This window comes from Arachis ipaensis, chromosome B01, assembly GCF_000816755.2.
Source record: "Arachis ipaensis cultivar K30076 chromosome B01, Araip1.1, whole genome shotgun sequence".
Lineage (NCBI taxonomy): Eukaryota > Viridiplantae > Streptophyta > Magnoliopsida > Fabales > Fabaceae > Arachis > Arachis ipaensis.
Genome location: NC_029785.2, coordinates 67,650,353 through 67,664,535, shown reverse-complemented (window position 1 = coordinate 67,664,535; position 14,183 = coordinate 67,650,353). Strand labels below are relative to the sequence as shown.

Here is a 14,183-nt window from a genome sequence, read left to right as displayed (position 1 = left end):
AACCACCCCAATTCCAACCCAATTACTCCCAAGAATCACCACCTCCATATGCACCATATCCATATCCATCAATCCAAGAGCCTTATGGTCCTAACTATGATACCCAAGCGAAACAAGAATCAACGGATCGTCTCACGGAAACATGTGCAAAACTTCATGCCACATTTCACCAATTAAATCAAGCAATAAATAGACTACCTTCCCGACATTCGGACACTCAAGGAACCCCATGGCTTCATGTGGGTAATCTAATGAAGAACGTAGCATGAAGGAGATATTAGAAACTCCAGTGGACAGTACGGAGCATTACTTTGTACTGGAACAAGTGGAGGAAGCTGTAATTATCGAAGAAGAAGAAGTGGTTGCAGACTTATGAGATGCTGAACCTCCATGGGAAAGTCAAGACATAGAACCTCCTTCCAAGACAGTTGCATTTGATGTTGAGGAGGGTGTACAACCTCCAAGGCATATCATAGTTGAAGACTTGGAAGAGGTTGGTCAAGAAATGGAGATTAAAGACGAAGAAGCACAACCTCCCATGCCCTTGGTAAGTAATGAAGAAGAGATTGAATTGGAAGAAAGCTACCAAGAAGAAGAGGTTGAAATTAAAGAAGTTTGCAAAGAGGTGGAAGTTGTCAAAGAGCACAAGGGAGTGGAGCTTGAAATCACCTTGCCGAAGTTATTGGAGACCCCTCCCCCTAAGTTGCCATCATCCTTCACAACATTCAAGTGGGTAAAATTCATATCCCTTAGCTTTCTAATTCTGCTTGAATATGGGCTACTGGAGACGGATGGTCAACTTAGAGCTCTTTGTGGCATTAAGAGTAAGAGGAAGATGGTTAGTGGTTGGAGTTGTCAAGCAAGGTTCAATATGGTTGCATACTCAAAGTTTAAATGCAAAGGTTGGTGTAAAGCTCAACTGAATGGGTCTAGGAAGTTGGTTGGCCACTTTAGTAAGAATTCAGATTGCTTGCCACCCGGATGGAATCATGATGATCAACAAGAAGACAGGTGCGAAAGCAAGGTTTGGGATCCTGGAATCTGTTCTGACATTCAACACCCCAGGAGCCTAAGAATCTGTTTGAAGCTGCTCAAAGGCTTTACATGGCTAGTTTGGGACCCCGGAGGCCATTGGCATTCCAAACATTTGTGGAGATTTCTGGATGAATTTAAACATAAGCCGCCATAACAGGAAGCTCACAATACACAATTTTAGGATTAGATGTAGTTTTTAGAGAGAGAGGTTCTCTCCTCTGTCTTAGGATTTAGAATTAGGATTCTTTTCACTTTATGATTATTTCAACTTTTGCGATCACAGGTTCAATGTTCCTTTTATTTATTTTTCTAATTTAATTTATGAACTCCATGTTAGAATTGATTTCTTTATTTAATGTAATTTGAGGTATTTCAGAATTATGATTGCTTTCTTTTATTTATATAAATAATTTAGATTTTTCCCTTTTGGCTTTGGTTGAGTCATTGGAGACACTTGAGTTATCAAACTCATTGTTGATTGAAAATTGGAATTCTTCAAGAATTAATTCAGGTTCCAATAACTCTAACTTTTCCCAAGGAAAGACTAGGACTTGAGGAATCAGAATTAATTCATCCACTTAACTTACCTTCATAGTTAGAGGTTAACAAAGTGGGAGAAAAATCCAATTCTCATTACAATTGATAAGGATAGCCAGGATAGGACTTCTAGTTTTCATACCTTGCCAAGAGTCTATTTTATAGTTATTTATTTTATTCTTCTTATCATTCAACATACTGCTTCCTTACTTTCAAAACCCCCAATTTACAAACTCATAACCAATAATAAGAACATACTTCCCTGCAATTCCTTGAGAAGACGACCTGAGGTTTAAATACTCGGTTATCAATTTTAAAGGGTTTGTTACTTGTGACAACCAAAACGTTTGTAAGAAAGGTTGATTGCTTGGTTTAGTAACTATACTTGCAACGAGAGTTTACTATAACTTCTAAACCATCAATCTTCAGTTCTTTCAAAATGGCCAATCGCACAAATCAGGTCACACGATCGCGTGACCCACGCGTCCGCGTCACCTGACCTTATCGCGCAGTCCCTCTCACGCGATCGCGTGCCCCACGCGTCCGCGTCGTACCCCAATAATTGACCACTCACGCGATCGCATGCCCCATGCGATCGCGTCATCCAAAATTTGGCATTTAATGATTTTGAACAGAGAGTTGTGCGAGTGCGCGGCTGCCTTCACGCCAATGGCATAAAACGGGTCACGCGACCGCGTCATTCAGTTTAAGCGCAAGTCGCGCGATCGCGTGCCCCATGCGACCGCGTCGCTTGCGCCGCACAGTTTTCCTAATTTGCCAATTATCATATCTTTTTCTCCCCAAATCCTATTTTCTCTTTTCCCTCCTTATTTCTTCTCCCTCCCTTCCTCCCTTCTTCTTTCTTTCTCACTTTTTACTCTCTCTCCCCCCCATTAACAAGGTTTTTCTTTTTTTTTCTCCTTTCCTCCTTACTTTTCTATTATTCTTCTTATTTTTATATGTTATCTTCTTTTCTTTTCTTTTTACTTTCATTACTCATATCTTCTTTTTCTTCCTTTCTTTTTCCTTTTTACTTGGTGTTATAAATTTATTTGAGTCATTGTTTTTCATTATATATATGCTTGTGGATTGTTGTAAATTTGTTTGACAATTATATATTGCTTTTTAAGGGATTACTTGCATGTTCAAATTCTTATTTTCAAGAGCTTCTTCTACATGCATGCTATGTGTTTGTGAAAAAGCCCATATGACATTATGAACTTCTTTACATTTTTCTACTCTAATATTCAATGCTTGGTTTTCACAAATTCCCTTTACTATTTTATTCATTGAATTTAATTGTCAATACAAACATGATGGTTAGTTACGAGTGATAACATATTTTAATTGGACACTAAATGCTTGATCTATGCTACTCATGCCTTTGCCTGCATGCCAATAAACCCCTTGCATTTATTTGTCCCCATATGCACTTGCTATATTTTCATTGATGACTTTTTCCATAACCATTAGTTAACGTCATTCTTCTTTATTGTGCATTGATTATCACTTACACCACCCTCTTCCTTGCTCTACCCCTGTAAATTTAATTTACTTTCTCTTTCCTTTTTTCAGGATGGCCACCAAGAAAGGAAAGGAGAAAGCTACCCCCAAACAACCAGCAAGAAGAGGTACAAAGAGAGCATTAGTGGTAGGACCCTCTTCAACTACAGTTAAGCCCTCAACAAAGAAAATTAAGAGGATTATAAAAGTTGATGATAAAGAAAGAGCCTTCCCAGCAAAGGAGACTGCGCGATTCCCCAATCGCTACTGTGAGCAGATGTTCCCCATCCTGGCAGAAAGGAGTTACAACATCGAATACCTTCTTCTCCTCCCAAACCATATTGCTACATTTGTTGAGCCGTAGATTACACGAAGACAATGGGATTTCCTACAGAGACAGCCAAGGCAGGTCAATCTTTCTTGGGTAGTCGAGTTCTACTCCAACTTCCACCTGCCAACCCTGCAGTCTGTCTATGTCCATCAGAAGCAAGTCCCCATTACTGAAGAAGCCATTCAAAAAGCTCTAGGTCTTCCCCCTGTTCCATAAGGATTGGACGCCTTTCAAGAAGCCGCACTCAAGCGCCAGATGTACCAATTTGACTGGGACGCCGTTCTCAGAGTTATCGCACTACCTGGCAGCCGATGGATCTACAGATACCATCGTACCCACCCTAAGGGAATTTCGGCTTCAGCACTTACCTTGGAGGCTCGCGTATGGGCACAGATTATGTCCCATTACGTCTTTCTGAGCACTCACAAGTCCTCCTTCACTGCGGACATGGCCGTTCTACTATGGTACATCCTTACAGACCAACCTCTAAATCTACCAAGACATATCTGGAATGCCATGGGACACGTACAAATTGCGAGCAACTTACCTTTCCCCGCCCTGGTCTCAGATCTTGTCTCAGCCGCCGGAGTCTCCTACAGAGCTGGGGACACCAAAGCCATGCTTCCCCGGGATGATCAGTATGTCCCTAACGGGAAGTACCTTGGACTTCCAGCAGCCACTATCAGCCAACCTCCTGAACCAGTTGAAGATATTCCTTCTTCAACACCACAAGCACCCACTACTGACTAACTGCTCCAGCAGATACTTGAAAGGTTGGATCGGCAGGAACAGAAAGCTAACATGAGAGAGCGCCGTAACAAGCGCCGATTCACATACCTCAAGGAGCTGATTATGGGAAAATTCAAGGACTCAAACACCCCGGACTCCACTTCCTTTACCAGCACAGGGAGCCACGATGGCCCCGACGATGGAGATACTGCTACCAACCCACCTTTGTTCCTGACAGATGACACTGAGGACGGTGCAAAGCCTTAAGTGTGGGGAGGTCGGTCAGTACCTGACTTCCGGAGGTAATTTCTCTTCCCTAGCACCAATAAATTAGGATATTTAGTTAGATTTTTCTTTTGTAGAATAGGATAAATTGCATAGTAATAGATTAGTTGCATGCATGTTCTGCTTGATTGAAGAGACAATAAGTTTCTTCTAAGACCCTATCTTTGGAACAAAATTTCACTAATTTTAATTAAAACTTTTATGTTAAATTTACTTGAAGTTGTATTTGGAACATAATTTTTGAGCTAAAGAACACACAACCTGTGAGATTTGAGCCTTTATGAATGGTTACATTATTTAACCATAATTATTTTATTCTTGTGTGTTTACTTCTCTATGATTGTAATCTATATTTTGTTTCATCCTATATGTCCAATGTTTGTTATATTTATATGTTTTCATATGATTGAGGCCATTATTTGTTTAGCTTACTTATCCAAATTAAGCCTACCTTTTCAATTACCTTTGTTAGCCACTTTGAGCCTTTAAATCCCATTGGTTCTATATTCTACCACATTACTAGCCTTAAGCGGAAAAATAATTATATATCCCAAATTGAATCTTTGGTTAGCTTAAGATAGAATTGTGTGTGTTATTTAAGTATGGGAAATTATGGAAGCAAAAGATAATAAGGGAATGTGTCATGATAATATACTGGGAATTTGGATACCTACTCATGAGAAACTGTAAGAATAAAAAAATCTATGTGCATTGATAAGCTATGTTTATGTTTATGTTTATGTTAAAAAAAATAATTCAAAAAAATACATAAGGGGACAAAATTACCCCAATGTTAAATTAAGAATTCAAGGGTCAATTCATGTATGATAAAATTAAAATAAAAGGTTGAAACACGAGTATGGAATGTGAAAGGAAATTTCTGGGTAGCTAGGTATGAATTTTAAAAGTTATATAGAATATATATAGGTTATGTTAAAGCTTGGGTTAATTAAAGATTCAATTTATAAGCTTACTTAGCCATATATATATCCTTACCCTCACCTTGGCCCCATTACAACCTTGAAAAGACCTCATGATGTTTGCATTGGTGTATTAAATGTTGCTGATTGGTTAGGAGAAGAACAAAAACTAGAAAGCATGATTAGTGAAGGATAGAGTGATGACCCTATATACTAGAAAGACTAGAGTGTACATACATCATCAGTGAGGGTTCCATGCTTGAATTTCTATGTTCCATGCTTTCATGAGCTATCTTCTTACATTTTTATCTGTTCTTTCTGTATAAGAATTGAGTTAGTGGAATTTGATTTGTAATTGTTTTAAAGAGCTTACTTACTTTTAATCAAGTGGACAAGAATCATATAGTTGCATTCGTATATATAGGCTGCATTGCATTGCATGGGTTTTACATGTTCTTACTCATTCATTTTATCTCCTTCAACTATGCATGAGGACATGCTAATGTTTAAGTGTGGGGAGGTTGATAAACCACTATTTTATGGTTTATATTGTGTTTAATTATGTGGTTTTATCATGACCTTTACCCACTTATTCATTAAATAAGCATGCATTTATAATTCCTTCCTAAAGTTATTGCATGATTGAAAACTTGCTTCCTAGAGACTTTTAATTATGTATTTTATTTCTCCTTTATTCCATTCGATGCCGTGATCTGTGTGTTAAGTGTTTCAGGCTTTATAGGGCATGAATGAGTTAGAGATTGGAAAGGAAGCTTGCAAAAAATAGAAGGAACACAAGAAATTGAGGAGATGACCAGCGAGAAGCGACGTGGCTGCATGGATGACGTGACCGTGCGGAAGAGAGGAAATCGCAATGACGCGGCCGAATGGATGACGCGGCCGCACGAATTGGAAACTTCCCAAGTGACGCGGAGGCGTGGACGACGCGCCCGCGTGGCAAAGCGAAACGCCGAATGACGCGTCCGCCTGAATGACGCGTCCGCATGACATGCGCGATCTGCATAATCTGCAGAATTGCTGGGGGCGATTTTGGGCCTTATTTTGACCCAGTTTTTGGCCCAGAAAAGCAGACTAGAGCCAGAGACATGCAGAAACCAAAAACAACATTCATTCCACATAGTTTTAGTTTTTCAGATCTAGTTTTACTCCTCCTCTAGGTTTTCTCTCTACACATTCATAGTTTTTAGGATTTGTTATTTTCATTGTTTTTGCATTGGGATATTGAGAAGAGTTATTGCCTCATCAAGACTTCGACATTCTAGTTCGTTCTCTTTACTTGTCTCTTACTCTTCCATGTTCCTTAATTTACATAATTTTACTATTGGATTATTTATCATTTATTAATACAAGAATTACTTTTATTTTTAATTAATCTTTTGATCATTATTTATCATGTCTTTCTTTAATTCCCTCTCTTATGTTATGAATTTTACATTTACAATGAGCGAGTAGTTCCCTAACTTGATGGGAAGTTGATTGAAGGGAACCCTTGAGTTGGGATGCTCAAGAGAAAGATTGTAATTGGGTTTATTGTTGGATTGCTCTCTAGTCACTAACACCAATCCTCCCAAGAGCGGATTGGAACTTGTGGATAGAAACATCATTCCAACTTGTTTAACTTTCCCTTACTTAGTGAGGGACAACTAAACATAATAACCCTCAATTGTCAATTAATCTTGAGAGTACTCTAACAAGAATAGGGCTTCCAGCTAATCAACTCCCAGTCAAGGCTTTTATTTAAATTTATATAAATTCTCTAATTTAATTTTCTGCCATTCAACTCAAACCTTTTTGAAAACATCTGATTAATAAAATATCACACTTTTCTGCAACTCGTTGGGAGACGACCTGGGATTTATACTCCCAGTATTTTAATTTTAATTTCTGTGACACCCTTCTAAATTGATAAGCGGATTTCTGGTTGGTTGAGAACTATACTTGCAATGCATATTTTATAATCATTCTTAACTCGCCAATTTCCACCCACATCAGATGCCCTATGGGCTTACCAAATAGCTTTCAAAACTCCAATTCAAATGTCACCATACAAACTGGTCTATGGCAAAGCATGTCATTTGCCAATTCAGTTAGAGCATAGAGCACTTTGAGCAATCAATTTCTTGAACTTTAATGCCAAAACAGTAGGTGAGAACAGACTCCTTCAACTCAACGAGCTTGATGAATTCCAAAATCGAGCTTATGATAATGCTCAGCTAAACAAAGAAAGAACAAAGAGGTGGCATGACAATAAGATCCTCTTAAAAGACTTTGAACTGGGCTAGAAGGTCCTGTTATTTAACTCACGATTGAAGCTATTTCCCAGAAAATTGAAAACAAGGTGGTCTGAACCATTTACAGTAAGTAAAATGTCACCTTATGGAGATATTGAAGTAATGGAGGAAAATACTGGAAAGAGGTTCGTAGTCAATAGATAGAGATTAAAGCCATATCTTGGAGAAGAGATAGATCAACAAAAATCAACCTAACTCCTATCTTAAGAAGTATCAATCGTCAAACTAGTGACGTTAAAAGAGCACTTGTTGGGAGGCAACCTAACCACGGTCAGTGTCTTTTTCTTTTTCTTTTTCGTTTAAGCATTCCATAATTGCATTCTTCTTTTTCCTTGTTCTTTGCATTTTCCTCATTTTGGTTTACGTTGTTTTTCAAAATTTCTAAAAAAAAGGGAGTGTGACTCCCAGCCCCCAAAGAGGGAGCCAGGCTCCTTCGATAAGGCATTGAGGGTGGAACCCAGCTCTATGTTTAGGAGCCCACTGCCGAAATAATAGAGGTCCCCCGGGGCCACATATTTGAGTGGCACCCAGGTTCAATGCCTGGGTAATGTATCTTCCCTCTAAAAAGATTTTAATTCTTATTTTTGTTCTTGATTTTTAAAGTTATCAAAAATTGGTTCTTCAAATTTTTGCGTGCATGATTTTTCTTGTTTTCTTCTCTTTGCACGATCACACTATGATTAACAGTCCTTTTTCCAATATTTTGCTCATTATCTTCCAATGCACATCCTCTACTCACACATGTATTCTCATATAACTTAAAATATTTATACTTAGAATTTTGACAAATCTCTATGTTTGGTGTTAGTAAGTTAAAGAAAAAATAAGGGCTTGTGAAAAAAAATACGAAGAAAGCCCGAGATAGAGACGGAGGATGAGGAAGATGATAATAACGATAAACTTGCACTACAAAAAAAAAGAGTTTAAAATGGCATTTATATTACGGCGGTTTTAAAGAGCCGCCATAATATTTAGATATTGCGGCATTCTTTGTTGTTGCCTTAATTAATTTGTATTTTGTGGCGATTTTTAGTAATTCTAGTGGGTTTGAACCACCATTGTCATTAGCTATATTTAAATTGCACAAATCGACCAAACCCTCATTTCAAAAACGATACCATGTATCACTGTGTTCGAGTAAAAAGTTGAAACACTACGCGATCTCCTCCTGCTTCTCCTTCGACGGCGATCTTCTCCAGCGACGATCTCCTCCGACTGCAATCTCCTCCGGCAATGTCCGCTCCAGCGACAATCTCCTCCTGTGACGTCTGCTCCAGCGATGATCTCCTCCTGCAATGTTTGCTCCAGCGACGATCTCCCTCCTCCAACGTCTCCTCCAGCGACGATCTCCTCCGGCTTCCTCCTTGTCGTCCTCTGTGTCCTCTCTACCAAATCTTCAGTGTCTCCCTTTTGTTCTGGATCAGCAGGTCAGCTTGCTACTTTTTCACATTATAGGGTTCAAAAGTACAAATTATTTCTATGCTTTGCTAGATTTTTTGCCAATTCGATTGAAAAATGAGAGTGTGTGAATACGTGGATATAAATTCCTTGTGATTTTCGTTGTTATTCATTTGGTACTGGTTTTTAAGATTTTTTTAATTTGTTATTATTGGAGAAAAATGAAACTGTGTATTTTGATTTTCTTATTTTTTCAGTGTGCTATAAGGTTTTGGTAGTGTGTTGGTGTTTTAGCTTGTAAATACTAAGTGGAGTATGTGAGAATGGCGCAGGGGAAAAGCTTTAGTGTAACTTATAAACGAGATATTGGATGAGGCAAATATTGAAGCTAGTAAGCTAGAGCTTGAAGCTGTTGTATGTCTTGCGTGCTGTTTTGGATGATATATTATCATTATTTTCAGAAAAGTCTCACGGAAAAGGAATATAGGTGATACATATATTATAAGGGTAATTCCTATATTTTTTCTGCAAATCAATTGTATGGTAAATAGCATTTCATAATTCATCTTTTTAGGAAATACTCACATAAGAAACTAGTATTGCTTTGTTCCAAATGACTATATGTCCCTCTTCATATCAATCATTAAAGATTGAAATTTTGTATGCGTAGCATTATGTTATTTTGAGAGGCCCCTTGATTAATTGACCTCAAAGAAATTGATTTGGGTTTTCAAAATTTAATAGTACCTTTTGGAGTTTGATATTTGTGAATTATATAGTTATATTGTCATTATTGTGACACGTTTTTATTGGAGAATGATTTTGGTGCTCAATTACATTTTTGACAGATGGGTGGAAGATAATTATGCCTCTGCTTCTAATGCTCTTTTAGCTGGAATGACAGCTGGTGCTATAGAGGCTTTGATAAACTCTCCGTTTGAACTTATCATGCTTCATGAACAGGTTTCCTCAGCTTCATAGATTCCGAACTCTACTTTTGCTTTGGAAAAGGGAGCCCAACCACCTTTAATTTCAAGATTACTGAGTGGCTGTTATCCTTTTTAAGGTTTGTTTTGAGCTCTCACTCTAATTAATCTTATGGACGAGTGTTGTTGATGGTTGCACTGTGTAAAACCTATTTTACATCTTTCCCATTGGTATTGCTAATCAGATCCATGGCTATTTGTGTGTTAGTTTTTTGTAGAGCAATAAGTGAAAAGCTGAACAAGAACACAATTTCTCATCTTGTGAAGACTTGTGATATAAGATTTATGCTCTCAGAATATTTGTCTTCTAGTGATGATTTGAAATCTCTTAGAATTGTGTAATATTGTCTTCCACATACTTAATTAGCAACTATTGTGTTTATAAGATTTATGAGGCACTGAAATTGTATGCCTTTGAGGCTTTGACTATAGAAGATTGACAATGATACTGGCTTTTCTACCTTAAGTGGATTTGTATTCAAATAGGTTTTCTTTTAAGAATAGTTGATTATTTTTTTTCTTTTTTAAAGAAAGAATTTATCTTTTGGATGGGGAAGACTGAGGAGAAAAATGTCTTTATGTATTTGAGATGTCCAAGCATTTTCACTTTATCTTTCTATGAATTTAGGATGATATTGTCTTGTTTCCACTATATGTTGAGGCCATAAGGTTTGCATTTCATGAGGAGAGCATGGTTTGCACTGCAATATGAACTGTAACCCTTAATGTTTATCACGGTGAGATTTTGCTTAATTATGATCAATGGGACAAATTTATGTAAAAAGATAAAAATTATGTGAAAAATTTATGTGTGAGAATATATATTCTTTTATGCATTCCCAAAGGGACAAATCAAGTTTTACTTCGTGGCAACTTTAACAAGGTTTCATTTGCCATTGCCAATGCTCTATACCGAAGAAAGATTCAAGTATTATTCAAACTAAAGTTTTATTATATATATATTCTCATGAAATATGAGAATTATTTTGGATACTTTAATTAACCGTTCTTAAATTCACTTGAAAAGTTCGTATGAATTGCAAGCAGGTAGCTTTATTGCATAAGGAAGAGCTGAAGATGCTTTAACACAGAGTCACAAAATCCAAAGGACGCTTTACTCTTTCACCAATCAATACTCCAAAGGTTTAATTATCCATATTTCATAATAATAAAATCATAAAAGCTTTTGCTAACTAATTTTAACTATTTTTCGTAAAATAATACTCCATGCGCCATGTAGTAGTTAGTTAATAGTCTTGTGCTCTTGTTTATAAAATTCTTATATTAAAGGATAAATCACCTAAATAAATTGTTTGGAATAAAATTTTACATGAATATTTTTATTTTAATTTGGCTATGTTTTAATTTAATTCTTTTTTTTATGAAAATTATGATTTCTTATGACATATTCTGCTTATTTTCAGTTGGTGACGATGCTGTAAATAGATATATATAACCAGTGCACCTCATGTAGATTACTTCTCAAACTTGATTTCATTTTTTAGAAAGCAGAGCATGGATTTTAATAAACTCGTCTCTGATACTTTGACGTAAGCTTCATAAATTTATCTCTCTTTCATCTTGTAGCTTAAGACTTTCTTGTGTCCTGAAAGAGCAATTGTGGTTACTTCATTACTAAATACTAAGACAGAAAACTGGGACCAGATTCAACCTCTACAATAATTGCAGCTGTTGATGACATTGAAGATAACCTATACTACTTCAGTGATATTGTCTTCGCTTGAATACCTGATATTGGGACGCTAATAACAGACAGCTTTCTGGTGGTTCTGATATTTCCATTACTTTTTCCTTCCTTGAGGATAGTTGGTGATAATGTATGAAACCTCACTTTATGACATTCTCATTTCACCTGGATCCACTTAGGTAGATTTTTGTTCTTATTATGTAGCTGGTTCTTATTAATGTTTAGTAGTACATTAATCTAGGAAATGCAAAGTGGTGTTGTCACTTCTCTCTACTTACTTTGTTGCATACTAAGGATACTCAAAATCAAAGATTTGGCAAATACCATAGTTGCTGCTCTTTTTTATCCCTTAGAGGCCTTTACACAGAGTTCTTGGGGGTAAATTCAATGGTTATATATCCGGTGATGGTTTCACATCTAAAACTGAAGTGTCAGATAATGATAATCTTAATAGCTATGATCCAAGATGTTCGATGGTCAATGCTCCATACGTATCTAGTTCTTCAGTGTTTCATTTAGCCCATGCTCGCTCACAAAATGATTATAGCAGTTCAAATTTGTCTTTATGGTAAAAGGCATTTAAGTCATACTTTATTGTACTAATGTCAAGTTACACAAAGAACTGTTCTCTCTGTTTGTTTTCCTGCTTGTCACTAGAACTGGGCATGTAAATGATTGTATCATTCCTGCCCAAACAGTCCTGGATATCTTAATGAGTGTATCATATTGTGTTGTATTAGAGAAATTACTAGCTTTTTGGTTCACACATACATACATCCTTTTGATGTTGCTCGTTGAATTAAAACATATTTGAATACAGCAAATTGCAACTTAGGAGTTTATATATGTATGATCTGGGTCAAGTTACCAACTTAGGAGTTTATATATATTGCAACTTTTGATTTTAACTGCAATAGTGTTACTTGCCAAGTTATTTCATTCCTATAATAGCTAGTCTTAATGTATGGTTATGATATGCAGGGAATGAAGATAAACCACACAAAACCAACTTATCTGAATGTTTTTCAGAAGAAATGTCCAAGCTCTATTCGCAGAATGATTCTATGTTTTCTGATCGCTACTATCCTCTCTATTCTCCTATGAAACAGCTTGATTGTGGTTCCATGTGAGCTTTTTGAAGTGGCTATTTTTGTTATTTTCTGCATGTACTTTTTTCTCTCTAATTGTGTGTTAGTAGGTAATCTTTTGTCTTAAATATTTGATTCTAGTAAGTTGGATTTCTCATTTAAAAAGTGATTCTTCATGGTTTCAATGCAGAAAGGTGGAAGCTAGCTCTAGCTACATTCACCCATCCATCGAGAGGTTGCTATAGATTCATAATGGGGAATTAATGTGCACTGGTATTTCCAAGCCTGATGAAGGAAATATGGGTACCTTTTAAATTTTCAAATTCATTTGTTTGGGTACCCTTCCTTCTTTTGGGCTTGACAACTTTATTTATTTAAATTTTAAGTTTTTAACTCATGATATGTTTAATTTGCTTGGTTTTGCATATGCAGATAACTTAATCTCTAATGTTGCAAAAAAGTTGCTGCAGGAGATTGATGCAGCGCATCAGCGAAGATGGGACTCTGATTATTAATTGATATCTGCGTGATTTTAGGGAGGAAAAAAAGCTAGGTAGGTAAGAAAGAAATCACAAGGAAGCACAAGCTGTTCTGGCTACTGCAATTGCTGCTGTGGCATCTTCTAGGGTTTCTTCCTTCCGAAAAGACTCTCTAGATGAATCTATGCAACAAGAGGTCATATATACTTGTGCTTTTCTCAACTTCCATATATCAAGCAAGCAGTACTTGTGCTTGTTCTTATTGACAACAGGAGGTCATATATACTAGTTCTTATTTACAGAATTTGTTGAAGTTGGATGCTTTAAGTGGGAGGAATGGTGCTGATTCTCAGCCAATGCCAAGAGCCAAAGAGACACTTTCAAGAGTAGCTATGACAAGAACGTCATCAGAGAAATATTCTAATTTCAGTTTGCCAACCTCAGAATATTCTAAGGAGCAATCTAAATCATGTGATATCTGCAGACGATCCGAGACTTTGTTTAAATCTGATTATGTGAGAAGCTTGAGGCAGAAAGAAATGGACTTTGTATGCCTCATTGTTTTATTTAATTTAAAGTAGAAACAACAACATTTTGTAGGCCTCATATGTGTTAGGAAATGAGGAAAAGCATAATAAAAAATATATTTTTAAGATTTTTTTATGAGTTATATAATATTTTGTTTATGGATATTTTTTTGTTATTCTGAAATTTTAATAAAAAAATTATTTATTTAACACGATAAAAATGACGGTAAAAACTTCCTTTTTAACCGATAGAAAATGTCACTTTTATCTGGTGAAAACAGCAGTTTCAAATGCCGTATTAATCAATAAAAGCACCACTGTCAGGGTAAAAATGGCGGTTTATAA

At 36.5% G+C, this 14,183-nt stretch overlaps 1 long non-coding RNA gene across 1 annotated transcript; it reads left to right on the top strand.

Annotated features, from left to right (window-relative positions):
- On the top strand, positions 13,384-13,981 carry LOC107618312. The gene is made up of 2 exons (XR_002359970.1): positions 13,384-13,507; positions 13,614-13,981. It is a non-coding gene; the product is annotated as an uncharacterized LOC107618312 (long non-coding RNA).